At 42.8% G+C, this 16,397-nt stretch overlaps 1 long non-coding RNA gene across 3 annotated transcripts in view; it reads right to left on the reverse strand.

Annotated features, from left to right (window-relative positions):
* Positions 1 to 16,397, reverse strand: part of LOC119249198 (uncharacterized) — a 158,105-nt gene that overhangs the window by 131,056 nt on the left and 10,652 nt on the right. For 2 of the 3 annotated variants that reach the window (XR_008552467.1, XR_008552466.1), the window contains exon 3: positions 9,827 to 9,877. The exons of the other annotated variant lie outside the window; for it this stretch is intronic. This is a non-coding gene — a long non-coding RNA (uncharacterized LOC119249198). The remainder of the gene's footprint in view (positions 1 to 9,826; positions 9,878 to 16,397) is intronic. 3 annotated transcript variants of the gene reach the window in all.

Here is a 16,397-nt window from a genome sequence, read left to right on the forward strand (position 1 = left end):
CTGCTGGCATCCCCATGACGCCGCCCTTATAAGCCCAGTCTCTCAGCCCAGGTGTACCCACTTACATATGCCCACACCCTACCTCAGGTGCCCACCATCAGGCATGCATGCAGGACCACAGGGATCCATCATCAACCCCAATGGCGGGAGGGCAGAAAAGCCTGATAATCACCCTATACTGCCCCTACACTATGATACTAACAAAGGACCAATTCCCACTTCCTTAAGTTTCTCATTCAGCCAAAACAAGGCACCTTCAGGCTGAAGGCACTTGATGACCCTCAGGAGCCCATTAGAAATTCACACTGAGGTTGTGCAGGGACAGATGCCACCATGACCAGTGGGCACTTCACCCAATTGTACTTACACAGTGAGCACCACATCTGCTTTCAGGAAAGTGACTCCCTCTGTCAGGGATCTTTAGGGGCTCCAAGCAAATGACGGTGTCAGGCACAGACCCGCCCCCACATCTGCCAACAAGCAAAAATTGTGCTACCTGCTGACCACTCCCTTTCCAGGCTAACATCTCCTATGCCATTCAGGGGTATCACCAACTCATACCATCGGTACCATCTCTGAATTGCCCATGGTGGAAGGGTTTCCCCAGTATCACCATGGAATAATGTTGGAAGCTAGTTCCCCAAATGAATGAGTGAGTGAATGAATGAATGAATGAATGGTCCATGCTACACCTCACCCTGTGCTCTCAGAAGACCTAAAAGAATAATAGACATAGAAGATTTAAGTCCAGGATCCCACGCCACCTCAGTAGCATTCAGATCTTCCAAGTTACAAAAGCTAATTATCTGCAGTCACTCTTCCATGAAACAATGACATTCAAAAAGGAGTCAGCAGCTCCTCTCCAAAGATGTGTAAGCAGTGGCACAGGGACTATCTGTTCTGAACAGGAGAGATTCCAGTCTTGTGCTCCTACTGGTGTATCCCATCAGCATCACTGGGGACCAGTTAGTAACGCAGAGCCTTGTTAGAAATGCCCACCCCAGATCTATGCCTTAGACTTTGTACTTTATCAATATCCCCAACAACTCCTGTGCACATTAAAGTTTGAACAGTGCTAACTCCCAGCCCCCCGACACATCAGGATTACCTGGGCCAGTTTCATTTTTAAATACCAACACCAGGCCCATCTACAACCAAGTGACTCAGAATCTCTGGGGGCAGGGTCCAGACACCTGTATTTTTTAAAGTGCTCTGAGGGGGTCTAATGTGGCCTGAGAAAGAACCACTGCTCTAGAAGATTCCTGCACTTCATGACTAGATTTGAGATCTTTTCTTACCAATTATTATCTCTTTTTTTATTAGGTAACATATGTGCAGAGCTTTTTAAAAAGTCAAAGAAAACAAAACAGTATATGATGAAAGCAAGTCTCCCTCCATCCCTAGCCTTCAGTATCTCAATCTCCCCCTCCACAGGCAACCACAGTTAGCAGATTCCTATGTCCTTCGAGAGCTTTCCTGTACATGGCCAAACACATCTGTGTGTCCTTCTTCTTCAGATAAACAGCGGGGTTAAATTGCACACATTGCTCTGCACCTTGTTCTTTTCATAGTTTATCTTCAAGATTATTCCCGAACAGTAAACATAATTCTGTCTCATTCTTTTTGACAGCTACCTAGTAGTCTATTATATGAATATAGTCTTCAACTGCTGGTCCTTCAGACTGTTTCTGATTTGGGGGACTACTACAAACTCTCCACAAAGAAAAAAAAAACACAGAACAGCACCCACTATACTCCTCCCCTCCTTTTCTACTTTATTTTTCTTTTTCATGGCATTTATCAGAGCCACCTCAGGGTGACCATATAACTTATGATCTGAGACATAATTCTGAAAGACTGGACCACTTCTGAAAGCAGAAAGAGAGAGACACTTCGAGCCGTTATAACTAGGACAGAAATGTGACTGAGCCAGGCACCAGTGATGCAGGGGCACCCTCCTGTCTGGCTATGGATGCATTCCTGGGTGTCTGTGCTTATCATCTGCCTCCTTTACCAGGCTACGAGGTCCTAGGAGGGAAGAACAGTAGTGTTCACTGATGCTTCCCCAGTGCCTAGAACAGTGGCTGGGAAACAGCAGGAACTCATTAAATATTTGATGAATGAGTTAATGCATTAATAATGAAGACCTTTAAATATTCATCATTGGCATATGCAAGTGTATCTCTAGGATAAATTCCTAGAAGTTGAATGACTGCGTCAAAGGATGTGTGTATCTTGTCGTTTGGTGGCCAGGACTGTCGATCCTCCATGGAGTGTGTACTAATTAGCACCTCCACTGACAATGAGGGTGAGACTTCTTAATCCTCGTGACCACATTTCTCTGAAGGCATGCACATGTGTGCATGCTTGTGTGTGCACAGTATGTGTGTGCATGTACAGCTATACTCAGTATACACCACACACAAGCACGCACTGAGACCCATTGCCATGACCAAGCATCGAAGCTTCTGATTTCCCAAGGACATGTTTTTGGTTCGGGGGTAAGTGAAGAAGAGGCCCTCCTCGCACCCACTAACAATGCTGTCCCCACCCCACCACCAGCCCTGTACCTTTCACAGGCAGGATCAACATTTGCAAATTACCTAGCTGTTCTCTGACTATCAGCCCTGCTCAATAAATGTTTAATTAATTAATCAATCAAGCCAAATCAAAGATTACGTTGATTATCTAGATCTTTTTATCTAGACAACACTAGGCAACTGGTTAATTGCTTTTTGTTTTAGTTTTGTATGGAAATGACAATATGTTTTAAAATTACATAGATATAGCCTCAGAGGTCAAAAACTGATAAGTATGAAATATTCCCAGGGTGTCCTTAAGAGCAGATTGCTGCAGAAGCAATAGTCATTATCCCAGAAGTCAATGCCTTAATGTTACCATAATGCTGAGGTATATAATACCCTGGCTTATGATAGGATAACTAAAATCCACAAATATGGTTCTGCAAAAATAAAAAGCCAAAGTCAGAGAACCTACATCAGCACTATTTTCCCCACTGTGGATGGCCATACATATGCTGATCACAAGGACAAAAGAATGTGTTATTGCATAAGATTCTTAATTGTGCCTCTCCCTGTGGGATTCCGTCAGAATCTCGGCATGCAGAGCTCTGTAAGGAAATATTATGTTGAGTAAAATGTAGGAAAGTGAAAACCTAGTAATCAAATAACCACAGTGAGGAGAAATGCTATGTGGTTCCTGTGTTTAATAAACTTCCCATGGATAGTAGGGGCTTCTAGGAAACCCCATCCAATAGCTTCTGGGAGCCCCATGATGGGTTCCATAATGTCTTCACATATTCACTTAAGAGTCATAAATTATCTGCCTTAATTTCATTTGCAGATATCAAGATGCTGAGTATCCACACTGTTAACTTTTAGCTATAAATATTAGACTAGGCCTCGCTGGATAGCAATATGGTTGGAATTGTGAGTTTAGTGGATTGGGGTCAGAGTAAAGGAATGGTGTCCTGAGGGCTTTCTCACACATTCCACAGCAGGCACCTAGGGCAGACACGTCCAGAACCTGCCACTTCTGCACCACTGGCAGCAGCTGGGCCCAAAGGGGCCCAGGACATCATCAAGTTCCAGCACACCGAGCAGGAAATCCTAATAGGTTCCACAACTGAAAATTTTCAGTAACTTAGGGAAACTGAAAAAAAATTTCACAAAAGCATCTTTCCTTGACTTTTCAAAGATTTGCCTTTGATTTTTAAAAAGCTCTTTTGGGTTGAGTTAGAGCACTCACTCACACATTTGTCTGGGAGCGGTGATCTGGCAGCAGCCCACCCCTCAGGCACTGCCAGGAGGACACCAGGGGCTCGTGGGGGCTCCGATTCCCTGCAGTCGGCGCCCGAGCGAGCGCAGAGATGCGTGATCCAGACCATAAGCGCTGCCTTCACGGGCTGTCGGGGAGTGTGAACCTGGGACAGCAGAGCTGGCTGGCAGCCCCGCAGTAGCCACTTCCTCCTCTACCCACCGCCATGCAAACAGTTGGAGAGATCAATAGCAGTTGCTTCAGAATTTCTCTCTTTTCAACATTGTCAACCCATGTTCAGTCACACATGTGTGTGTCAGTCCATAAATACACACGCCAACACAAACATTTGTCACATGTTGATCTTCAAGGTCAACTCAACACCTTTAAATGATACAATGCAGTACACAGGATGGCATGCTCAGACCTGACTAAAGCTGCTGCCCACTGACTCTCAAGGGGTCCGAGGTCTGATCAAGGTCCACCAAGACTTTGGACTGTGGTTTGGGGAACTTGCAACCATGCATGGACATCTGTGAAGGGACACACTCCAGCAGTGAACAGCAGGTCGCATATCAGAAAGCACAGAAGTGGTGTCCAGAGGGCAGTCCCTGAGACATGGACCCCAAAGGAGGCAGTGCTCCCCCTCGTGGGGCCCACATTTTCACCCACGACTCATCTTCCATCTTGTGCCATGGTACGACCTCTTAACAGATGGCAGCTCTGGAACAACTCAGTTCCACATTGCCTGTGTCTGTCTGTTTTAGAAAGAAGAGGAAGAGCTGTCTTTCCCGGGGAATCTTACCAAGAGCCGTGCAAGGCGCTGTGGAAAGAACACAGCTTTGGCAACAGGCAGCCTTGGGTTCAAACTCTGGCTCTGCCACCAATGGCTGGGTGACCTCTGGCGACTCCCAAACCTAACAGACCTTTGATTTCTTCATCTTTGAAATGGGGGTGGTGGCATCCACTCCCTTGAGGTGTCGTGAGGATTACAGGTGACGTATATAAAACACCTAGCACCCAACAAGAGGATGCACATGGTAGGAGAGGAGGCTTATGGTCACCCTGAGTAGGAAAACGGTCTGCTTGTGGTCCTTTCTTTGTGCCAGGTAACCTTCTGGGGACTCTCCAGGAAGCAGAGCTCAAACCGCTGTTTCCATAAAGCATTGGGATCAACCAGAGAAAATCCCATAGTTTTGGGGTCAACCACAGAAAATCCCGTAGTTTTGGGATCAACCACAGAAAAGAATCAGCGATGTGTGTAGTAAGTGCAGGTAATAAAGTGGTATGTGAGCAGGTAGCAGCGGCCTGGCTTGAAGGGAGGAAAACCCTGTGACCCACCCACAGAGGTCATGGGTGACCGCTATAAGGGACACTATTGAGACACACAGGACCCTCACCAGCCTCACCAGCTGGCCTCCTCCCCCAGTCCTGATGCCACACTTTGTGGGCCTCCAGCAACAGACGCCACACACACACTCAGACACCAAGAAGGTGGGGACCGGCTAGCTACCCGCAAAGAACAACTTCCTGCAGTATCTTCTAAGACAACTGTGAGTGCACTAGGATGGAGTAGGGTCGTGGAGAGGTGCCCCAGATCTGTGAGGGGATGAACTGAAAGGGCCTTGGTGTCCCCGAGCAGGGCACACATCAATAGTTAAGAACATTTCCTCACTGTCATTGTTCTGGTTCAGAAGGTCGGATTTGAACCCAGAATGGAGAAGGTACCAGTAAGATTCCCTGAGCAGAGCTGAGACTGAAAGGGTCCCAGGAAGTTTGTTTAGGAATCTCTGTGTTGTTATGGAAATTAAGGACAACAGGGAAATCTCTCATTTCAGACTTCCTCCTGGAGAAACTCTACATCAGTTTAAAGGAAATAATTTGATAAGCTGTCTGGGGTAACAGGGGTAAAACTCTAGGAGCATGCTCAGGTAATAAAGATAGCAAGCAAACTGTCTTCTAAAGTCCTGTTAACTAGAGGATGCTTTGTGTCATGGGCTGTGGATTTACAGGGTTGAGGGCAGGTTGAGGAAAGAACTAAGCAGTTTGGCAGAGAAAAAAGGGAGATTTTGCATCCTGACATGATTAAGAGCCAGATGGCAGAGCACTGCATAGAGGACAGTTGAGAATGACCAGTAGTGGCCATTTTAACCAGAAATTTCTATAGAAGATGTTTTAGGGTCTTCGTGGTATGACTCTCTTTGCCATCCCCATACTCATGAAGACCTTTTTTTTTTTTTTTTTTTTTGAGGAAAGTACTTTCAGAATCTAAGGGCGATGTCTAAGTTACCATGTGAGCAACGTACATCCGGGTGCCTTGACACAGAACCAGGGGGTGAAGAGAGAGCTGGCATCTGGGCTGAAGAAATCACACAGAGTAGGAGACAGGGGTTTGGTTTCAGGTCCAGCTCTGCAGCAGATGATTTTTAACGCCCTGGAAAAACTCCTTCCCCCTTTGGACTTTATCTACTCAACCCTAAAATGGGCTCCGCTCCTTCCAACCCTAACATTCTATGATGGATTTTGATTCCACACTCTCCACAATGTAACATGGTATAGTTATCAGCAAAATATTTGTGCATTTATATGGAATGTGTTTGTTGCCACCACAACAAAAAGAATTTTCTCACAAATTACATGTGCAAAGAACTGCTCAGATTGAACTGTAAGATCATTTCAGATGCACTATTGATTTTCATTATTTTAATTTTTTCTATCCCTGAGTTCCTTGCCACCATCCCCCAATTTGATTTTACCCAACAGGACAATCACTGCCTTCTCTTTCTAGTAATCAGTTCATAAAATTTCAGAACTTGGGAGTCTAAGAAGCAGGCTAGTTTGAATGGAATTTTTATCCTTCCAGAGGGATGATGGCTTCCAACCTCCTAGAACCAGTAGAAATATCTCCAACTAGAGCAGTGTGTGTTCTTAAATAGCAATGTATGAAGGAGCAGTCATGCATGCATACCACCTATTCTTATATAATAAAAAAGCAACTTCTGTTATGAAACACTGTCCCATTAAAGCACAAAAGTTTTTGGCCCCTACTTTGGAGTAGTGAGCAGCGTTTCTCCACAGAGGTTCTTCCAGCACCCACTTTCCCACAATTTTCACCCTGTATTGTGACTAGGTTGTTCAACCTCTTCACAGCATCATTTCTCCCAGAAGGGCAAGAAAGCTGAATTTCCAGCAAAAGAGGCCTCTCCTGACTTAGCAAGGGCCATCCAGGGGGTTAAGATCCCTCAAGTGTCGTTTTCAACATTTCTCCTCTGATTCATTGTCATCCTAGAACAGATTAACTCTGCATACAAACACTGGCATATTAACATTGGACACTGCTCTGCCTCTGATGTTAGGAAACAGTCACAGACGGCTTAGCATGAAGTGACTTCAATGACAGAGCAACAAGATGTACAACTCAAAGTCTATTTCTTGCAAAGAATTAAAAGTAAAACTGGAAGTACTGCTCACCCAAAAACTTTTCAGGAGAATAGGGGGGAAACCAAAAAACCAGGATGGAGTGAAAGACCATAAAGAGAGAGGACTCAATGACTTAATGTGTTGGCTTGGGTAACTAGAATAAGCGCATTCAGTTCTCTGACAAGGCCTGAGTGCTGTCCTAGGTGCTGAATCACCCACAACATAGAGAACAAACAGGGTTCCTCCTCTGGCACGTACTTTCAATTAAGAGGAGACCAACACTTACATTGTAAACATACCATAGACAAGATGACTTAGAAAAGTGTAAAGGTTATGAAGAGAGCAAAAACAGGATGGAGTGATTGAGAGATATTGGGAAGGTCAGAGAAGTCACAGTAATGTTCTGGGTAGTCAAGAAGTTCTCTCTAGAGGAAATAACATTTACATAGAGACCGGTGGGCTAAGACAAAGCCAGGTATGCAAAGATCAGGGAAAGAACATTCTGAGTATTCATAAGAACCCATGCAAAGGTCCATCAGTGACTTCCAGGGCAGGAAGAATATCTGTGTGACTAAAACACCTGGGGGGAAAAGATCAGATTAGATCAGTTAGAGGAGAGTGGTGACAAGAAGTTTGAGTTTTCTCCTGCACTGTTGGTGGGAGTGCAGACTGGTCCAACCACTATGGAGAGCTGTGTGGAGATTTCTGGACCTACTAAACATAGAGCTTCCATATGATCCAGCAATTCCACTCCTAGGTATTTACCCAAAGGACACAGAAACATCAATTCCAAAGAGCACCTGCTGTAAATAGCAGCACTATTTACAATAGCTAAGCTTTGGAAACAGCCCAAATGCCCAAAAATAGATGACTGGATCAAGAAGATGTGGTCCATATACACCATGGAATATTACTCAGCATTCAAAAAAGATAAACACATGCAATTTGCAGCAACATGGATGGTGCTGGAAGGGATCATGCTCAGTGAAATAAGCCAAAAAAAAAAAGAAAAATACCGGATGGTCTCACTCATAGCAGGAATCTAGAAAACTTAAATAAGGGACCAGGAAAATGAATAACTATAAGAAAGTGAAAATCAAAATCAACAAAAAACTATGAACCAGAGACACTTTTTTGGGGGGTGAGGGGCGGGAGGGGAGGGATTGGGGTCAGAATGGGGGGGTTGCAATTGTATGGGGAATATAAAAATAAAATTTATTATTTAAAAAAAAAAAGAAGTTTGAGTTTTTTCCTAAGAGCATCAGGAAACCCCAAGGATTTTCAAGTAGGGTGGTGACATGATCTGACTTATGATTTGTAAAGATGACTTTTATCACTATGTGAAAAATGTATTATAGGGCAGATAAGTTATCAAAAAAAACAAGGAGGGGCTTTTCACAGGTACCAGGTAAATGATGATGGTGGTCTTGCCTGATGGTACCAGAGGGGGAAAGAAGTAGCTAGATTTGAGATATAGTTTTATATGGACTATTGTTTTTTTTTTTTTTAAATGTATTATTTTTTTATTTTTTATATTTTTTAATATTTATTTATTTATTTATCCAAGCACTGGGTACAGTCAGAAGCGCGGGAGGGTGAGAGAATTCACCAGAGTCAGAGCGGGGAGCAGAGCAGGCAGAAGGACCTAAGGACACTGCTGAGGGGAGCAGCGGGCGGCAGGAGAGGTCTGCGCGCCATGTGGGACCCTCCTCCAGTGGCCGGGGAGCAGCTGGGGATCGAACCAGCGCTGCAGAGGCTGCGGGCAGCTTCGGAACCCAGCACTCAACCGCTGCGCCACCGGGGAGGCCCTATGGACTATTGTTTTAGATGGAGGCAGGAAGACCTTAGTGAATTAAGTGGGTGTGAAGGAACAAAGAAACTGAGGATAACTTCAAGAGTTTTTTGATTTGAACAATTCCTTGATGGAAATGAGTTATCAGTGTGCCATCATTCTTGGGAGGGATGCAGGCTTTTCTGAAGTTTAGGAGCCAACTCACAAGAAATATAAGTGCTGGTAACACTCGACTCTGCAATATGAGAAATGTTTTAGCTTTTATTTGCATATGATGATTTTCTCTCTACATTTTCAGAAAAACAAATGCTGAGCAGAGGTTAGGAACAAATCTTGGCATAAATGTAAACATCTACTCTGTGGACTCCACCAAAGGCAAGTCCTTTTCTGCCAGAAATATGTTTATTTCTAATCTGCAAAGAACACAAAGGGCCTTGACTCAACTGGTTAGTGGGGTATCCAGACTTTACACTTGTCCCAGTGAGTCTTGAAGAAGCCAACTTAATGGAGTGTCTTTGTTGAAGATTCTAGCATGTTTGGTGAAGGCAAGTGGGCAAAAGCAAGCTGACAGTGCAGGGAAGGGATGAGATTTTAGAAGAGACAGAATGTAAAAGAAGAGAGACTGCAAACAGATTCATGGGACTCAATTGGCTGCCCAGCAGCAAATATCACTTCTGTGATTCCAGTGAAGGAATCACATGACTATATCCAACTGCATTTGCTTACTGTCTGGATGGTCTCTAATGAGACACAGTTTCTAGCCAGTTAGATTTCACACTGCTCAGTGCCAACTTGGCAATTTGTTTTGCATTAAACACTGTTAACCTGGTGACTTACCCTTCTTGGTAGGCAGACAGAGTCCCTCACAGCACTTCAATATTTTTTTTTCTTAAAAGAAAAAGAAGATAGTGGTCATGGTGGTGGAGGTGATGATGAGATGATGATGATGATGATGATGATGATGATGATGATGATGATGATGAAGAAGAAGAAGAAAATTAATTCACTCAGGTCACCATCTTAAAATCTTAAAATTATTGTTGAGATAAAATGACCCAGATAATGGGCCTTTTAAAATCTTTTCTGGATCATTCCAGGGAAGAGATCAATTCCATTTTCAACCCTCTGCTCTTATTGAGCCATTTCTTTTCTTTAAGGGTCAGGGTAATTTGTAGTCCTGGGGTGAGAAGGATCCTTTGGAAATTTGACCATATCCTTTGGGGCAGACTGAAACTAAGGAGGTGTTGTGGAGGGGGAGTAAGAATTTAGGAACAAAGGGATCAGATTTCATTGATCTCAGTTGTAAATGTACAAGTCATCTGTATCTGACGCCTTAAAGAAAATAGGAATTTTCTTCTTTAGGAGACAAAAAGAGTCCTCCCTAGTAAAAACAATGTATCACAGACTCTCTTCTGTTGATACAAATTAACTGAAAACTTTGGGTTGAGAGTCTGAACCCTGAGCCTGGCTTTTGAGTCTGATCCCTGAGCCTGCTTACTGAAGCTCCCCTGAAGATCACATTCCCTTGGAAAGTCTGAGGTTAACCTCCATGTTTCTCCTATGCATTTTCAGAACAGAAGCTAAAAGAGTGTGTCAGCTTTCATACCAGGAAGTGTTCAGTAAGGCATATCACTGATCCTTTTAAAGTGGGATACTTGATGGGTAAAACAGCTAAACCTCCTTCCCACAAGGTCAGGCCCAGGTAACTCCCATGACCCTAGTCTCTACAGAAGGTAAGTCTTGGTTTTCTTACTCTCAGCTGCAACTTCTGCTTCAATAACCGCACAGCGCTAACCAGAACCACTGGGCTGCTGAAAGGAGATGATGAAAGTTATGCTCCATCAACGGAGGAAGCTTAAGTGACAATAATAAAAGGTTTGGGTGGCAATGATAAATATTTTTGACTTCTGATGAAAATGAAAGGCCTTTCTTTCATTCTCAGCTTAGAGAAGTCAGAAAAGAATGTGTGTGCATGCATATACACGTTTGTGAGTGCTACGTGTGTCAGTGCACATGAGTGAATATGTGAGTATGTAATATTTTCAAAGTACCAGAATTCAAACTGTCCATTGATTTTCTAACAAATACCAAAAACAGAAAAATGACCTTGAAGATACAAATGTAAGGAAGCTCAGGAAGTACATGCCAGGCAGGCCTAAGTACCAGACTCAACTCACATTGGCAATAGATCACAGTGGAATTTCTGCACCCAGCACAGCCAAACAATTCTCTTTGCACCATGGCTCTGTAGACCAAACCCAGAAGGAGTGGAACACATTGGTTTTCAACAGCATCTGCACATTGAAAAGTTGAGCCCTAGAGAACCATCAATTGTTTTTACATGTCTTGTGATCAAACATCTTAAAATTTAAGGCAGATACTTTACTTTCCAAATATACAAATATAATCACTTTCTAAAAGAAGATATTTCCCTCTGCATCTCTCAAATAACCCAGTATTGGCAAGCCACTTGGGACTTAGCTTTTGTTGGGAGATGTGATTTTAAGATGGTTCCATAACATCTAGCATACGCTTTATCAAGGCAACATGTGGCTGTGTGAAAACTGGTAGACAAGAGCTGCCCTAAAGTCCAAAACAGACAGGATTTGGTTATGGTGAGACTCCCAACTCCAAGAGGGGGACACATATCAGGACCAGGAGGTGGGTCAACTCTGAATACATAAATGCATGCAGCTGTTAATGCAGTTCAAAGAACTTGTCTTGTTAGACCATTTTACTCAAATATTTTCCAACATATTCAATCAGCCCCCTCAAATTGACACTGCCACCAAAATTAAATCAATACTTCCTGTGAGAGAGGAATAAGTATCTTATCTAATAATCAACTTATTTGAGATTCACAATGCTGCTTCCTATTACCAAAAAGCCAGACTCGATTATTTACATTTAACTATACATTACTCTGATCTTTGTATCAGTTACATTTGGATAAAATGTGAGCTTCTAATTTAATTCTGATTTGGATTTCCTATGACACATCTATTTATGGCAACTACCCAAGAGAAAAAGACCGTCCGTAATAATAACAGTTATGGAAAACACTTATAAAGCACTTCTAACATGCCAGACTCTGGGTTCAGGCCATCACCGGATTGTCTACTTTAATCTTCAGACATGTCTACAAAGAAGCCATGGTTGCTACCCCCATTTTAGAGATGATCAACTGGGACTGAGACATTAAGTGTTTTATCCCCAGGATTTGATGCAGGCTGTCTGGTTTGAGAGTCCTGCTCCTAACTACGACATGGCTCTGAGGAGAGATGTCCTTAAGATTCCTTCTCACTCTGACTCAGAAAATAAGCAGAGGGCCATGCTAGAAGGGACCTAACAGAAAACCCAGGCCCTGGATAAGGTCAAAGTCACATCTGTTTGCTGTTCTCTGTGCTTTGGCTTCCTTCTTTCTGAGCTGTGCCCCTTCTCCATGAGTGCTGGACAAGACACGGTACAGCTGTCCATTACGTTCTTCAAATAAAGGGCATTTTCTGTTAACACAGAAGGGAAAGAAATGAACATGTGCTTGTGGTGTGGTATATGGAGGAAGCACACCTGTTTAAAATCCCCAGCTCATCATCTATTACCTCTGTCCCTGAGAAGTGTGTATCTCAGTTTTTTCATCTGTAATATGGGGACAATTATAATTTCGCAACATAGGATTGAGGGAGGGTTATAACCAAAAAATAACAAACCACACAAGTAAAGCTCTCCCCTCAGCACCTGGTACAGACTAAGTGCTTCATCCTGTTACATGAGCCATGATCACCTGCTGGGACCCACCACACCTTGCCTGATGCCTGTGGCAAGGCTCTCCCTCTCCTCCACTGCACTGTGAACCCCTCATGGCACTGGTTGTGTCTCATCCATCTCCAGATCTCCAGTACCCCGTACAGTTCCCAACTCATAGTTGACACTTGTGAATGTCTGTAGTGTGAGTAATGATTGAATCGATGCCCTTACTCCAAGCCCAGTTCGCTGTACAAAGTAACTGAAGCTCAGAGAGGCCAGGTCACTAGCTGAGGTCAGAGAACTAGGTGGCAGCAGAGCTGGGAGGAGGGAACCAAGCCTCCTGACTTCCAGTCCAATGCACATCACAGCAGGGTGCTTCAACTTGCACTTTCTTAAAAAGGTTTAATCAAAGACCAAGGCCAAAGTGACAACTAGAACATCAATAACATTATCAAACTAAGGACATATTCAAAATCTATTTTTTCAACCTCCTATAATTTAAATGTCAGCAAACCATCACATAAAATGCAAAAAATAAAAAGTTGTAAAAATCTAAGTCTAAACATTTTTAGTGTCTTGCATTTAAGTAATTACATAGTAGTACTATGATAATCAAATAGCAATTGACAAAACAAAAATGCACAGTAGTCATGTATTGTACCTGATAGAAGCAGTATTACATCACCAAACATCCTGCCTTTTACACAACTATTTCACTCCTTGGAAGCACCCTGGTGATGAATATGCTATTAAGCAGGATTTTTTTAATTTGCATGTTTCTCTTGTAGTGATTCTTCAATAAATTTTTCTGACTTCCTTCATAAATAAGTTTCATGATTCCTCATTATTTAAAAAAACAACCACATTTCCCTTTCCTGAAAGGATACCATATATTAGATGACCTTCCTATATAAAATCATAAATGAAAAAGGACCAGACCACTGCAGGAAAATAAGCAATCAGACAATAGGGCACTAAATACAGTTGAACGGACATAAGATATTACGGTAGAGTTAAAAGTCTGCAAAAGAATATTTTACAATGCAAAGAATCAAAAGAGAATTTAGTTTTACTATAGCATGAGACAAATCCCAGCATTTGCACAATTTACCACCCATTTCTTCATTTCACTGTTTTAAACATGCTTTTAAGACATACTGGATAACTAGTAAAAATTGTATACAATGCAAATGACATTTCAGATAAGTTTTATTGACTTAATGCTCTGATAATAAAATTATAACAATCAGTATTATTCTGATTTATGGCAATTTTTACTTTCACTTTGTAATGGACTTGGTGCACCACAGAATTGAATGTAATGTTGCTGCCACCTCAAGGTCACTCGCTGAAAATGAGATGGCTCACTTCAACCTAGTGCACTAAAGCAAGGAAGTAACGGAGGGCTTTATGGATAAAAATATCACATTGTGGTCACGTCACAGTAAATCTAAACTTTTATTTGCAATGAAACAATGGGTTTTATATGCAATTTGCAATGAAAACATACTCCGGTAATGCTAGGATGGCATCGTGAGCACCAGGTCTATGAGAGAGAGGCTCATATCACAGTCCAGGAGAAGAAATGTCAATTCATCACACTGAAGAGCCATCTGTGCAGAAATGGCACATTGACAGGGCATAATCTAGATACAGTGGTTTCTTTGAAAAAGAAACAGTCCCCCCTCGAGTTTATTTTTCCTTCATAAAGCTCACTTGGCTCTTCTCCTCTCCTCCTTCCATCTTTCCCAGTTGGTGACCTCTATGAACCTGACTCTCTTCCAAACGGATTTATCAAAACTACCCTTAACATGAACAAACAGTTTACAGAAAAGGAAATGCCGATGAGTCGGCTCACTCGGAGAGATACATGTTTTGCCTAACAGATTGTCAAAGATCAACTTTTGATAACACTGGCTTGGCAAGGTGGTACTGTAAATTTGAAAAGAAGGAAATGTGGTGATATTTTTCAGATTTTAAAATGCATATAGCCTCTGACCAGCAACCCTATTTCTAAAAATTTTTCCTTCACATACATGTGCACAAAGCTATCTGCACAAGGAAATACAGCACAGCAAAAGATGGGAAACAAACTGAATGTCCATCAACAGAAGACTTGTAAAATAAATTATAGCAAATCCATAAAATGGAATACCATGCAGGCTCTGAAATCAACAAGGCAGCTCTATATGTACTGATGTGGCACGATTTCCAGGATCATATGGCTAAGTGGGAAAAAAGCAATGTGCAAAACAGTGTGTCGTATGCTTTCTGTGTATGTATTTGCATAGAATCTTTTTTTAAAAGAAATACAATAAACGATTAACAATGGTTCCTTTGTAAAAGAACTTGGAGGGGGGGCTGATAACAGGGCAGAGGAGACTTGATTTCCCTGTATGCCCATCTTTGCCTGGAATTTTATACTTGTATATATGTATTAACTGTGTGAGTTGGGTAAATTTTTTTTTAATATTTTAGCTGCCTTAGATTGCAATTCAAAGGGAAAGTCAAAATTATGACGACAAAAACCCCAAAGGAAGGGGAAGAAGAGAGGGAGAAGGGCAGAGAAGAGAAGGCTGCACTGGGCCTTGCAGGATGCACTGAATCCCCCTTGATGGTGCTTCTGCTCCGACTCAGCCTAAATCTGCCGTTCTTCCCTGGTCTCCTCCTTCCTTTCGTGCTCCCCTGACTTTTCCTCATTCTCTCCTCTGATTCTTCTAGCTGTGACTCCTCATTTCAATTTCTCTGCAATTCCTCGTCTCTCTCGAAGGGAGCCTCTTTCCCTATAGTCCCCGATATGAAGAGGATGAAAGCCAGCCATCCTGCCCCTGCTGCCAGTATGTAGCCCTACTCACCAGGCACACGCTGTGAGCCCTCTGGATATAAGGGGGTGCAGAAGCACCATCTCTGCTAACAGCCCCATCGCCAGGCTGCCCTCTACTGGAGCTCAAAGTATTCAGCAGAGTCCTGTGCACTTAGGTGCTCCTCTAAGCCTGGTATGAATGCTCCAGCTGCCCATTGAAAAGCACTCACCAGTTTGCAGAAGAAATGCATTTGGGACAGTCTAGAAACTTGAAGGCAATGGGGCGGAGGGGCGCACCACCTGTCCCGTGGATATGCACCCAGTGTAAATTGGAGGTCTGCACTGGATGCCCTGGTAGAGGTGCTGAGGAACACCCAACACAGAGGAGAAAAGGGAGGAAAAGAAAGAAAATGGGTGCCTCCAACTCATCAGCTTTAGGTGTTTATTGGATTTAATTTGGCTCCCTCTTTCCCTCTTTTATTAAAACAACTCTCTTGCTGTTTTTTCAACTCCTTGCAATGCCACGTCGTTAACAGAGAAACCATAATTCTCCTTGACGTTGCTTAATCATTCAAATCCATCAAACATCCTCTAAATAATTTTATAAGCCACTGATATGCAGCATTTTAAAAGAAGGAGCATTTCCCATCAGAACCCATGCATGGGCCAGTGGGTTTTCTTTAGGCTCTAATTTGAAATGTTACAGCCCAAAACATTAAGATTATTCCCGCTCTGACCAGCAAGCTTTACAAGTTTTGCCCATTTTGAAAACAGACACCATTCTTATTATACAGGCACAGCTCAGAGATACCGCAGGTTCAGTTCCAGACCACTGAAATAAAGTGATTATATCCATAAAGC

Source organism: Talpa occidentalis, unplaced genomic scaffold (assembly GCF_014898055.3).
Source record: "Talpa occidentalis isolate TD23 unplaced genomic scaffold, MPIMG_talOcc4v2.1 talOcc4.17, whole genome shotgun sequence".
Classification (NCBI taxonomy): Eukaryota; Metazoa; Chordata; class Mammalia; order Eulipotyphla; family Talpidae; genus Talpa; species Talpa occidentalis.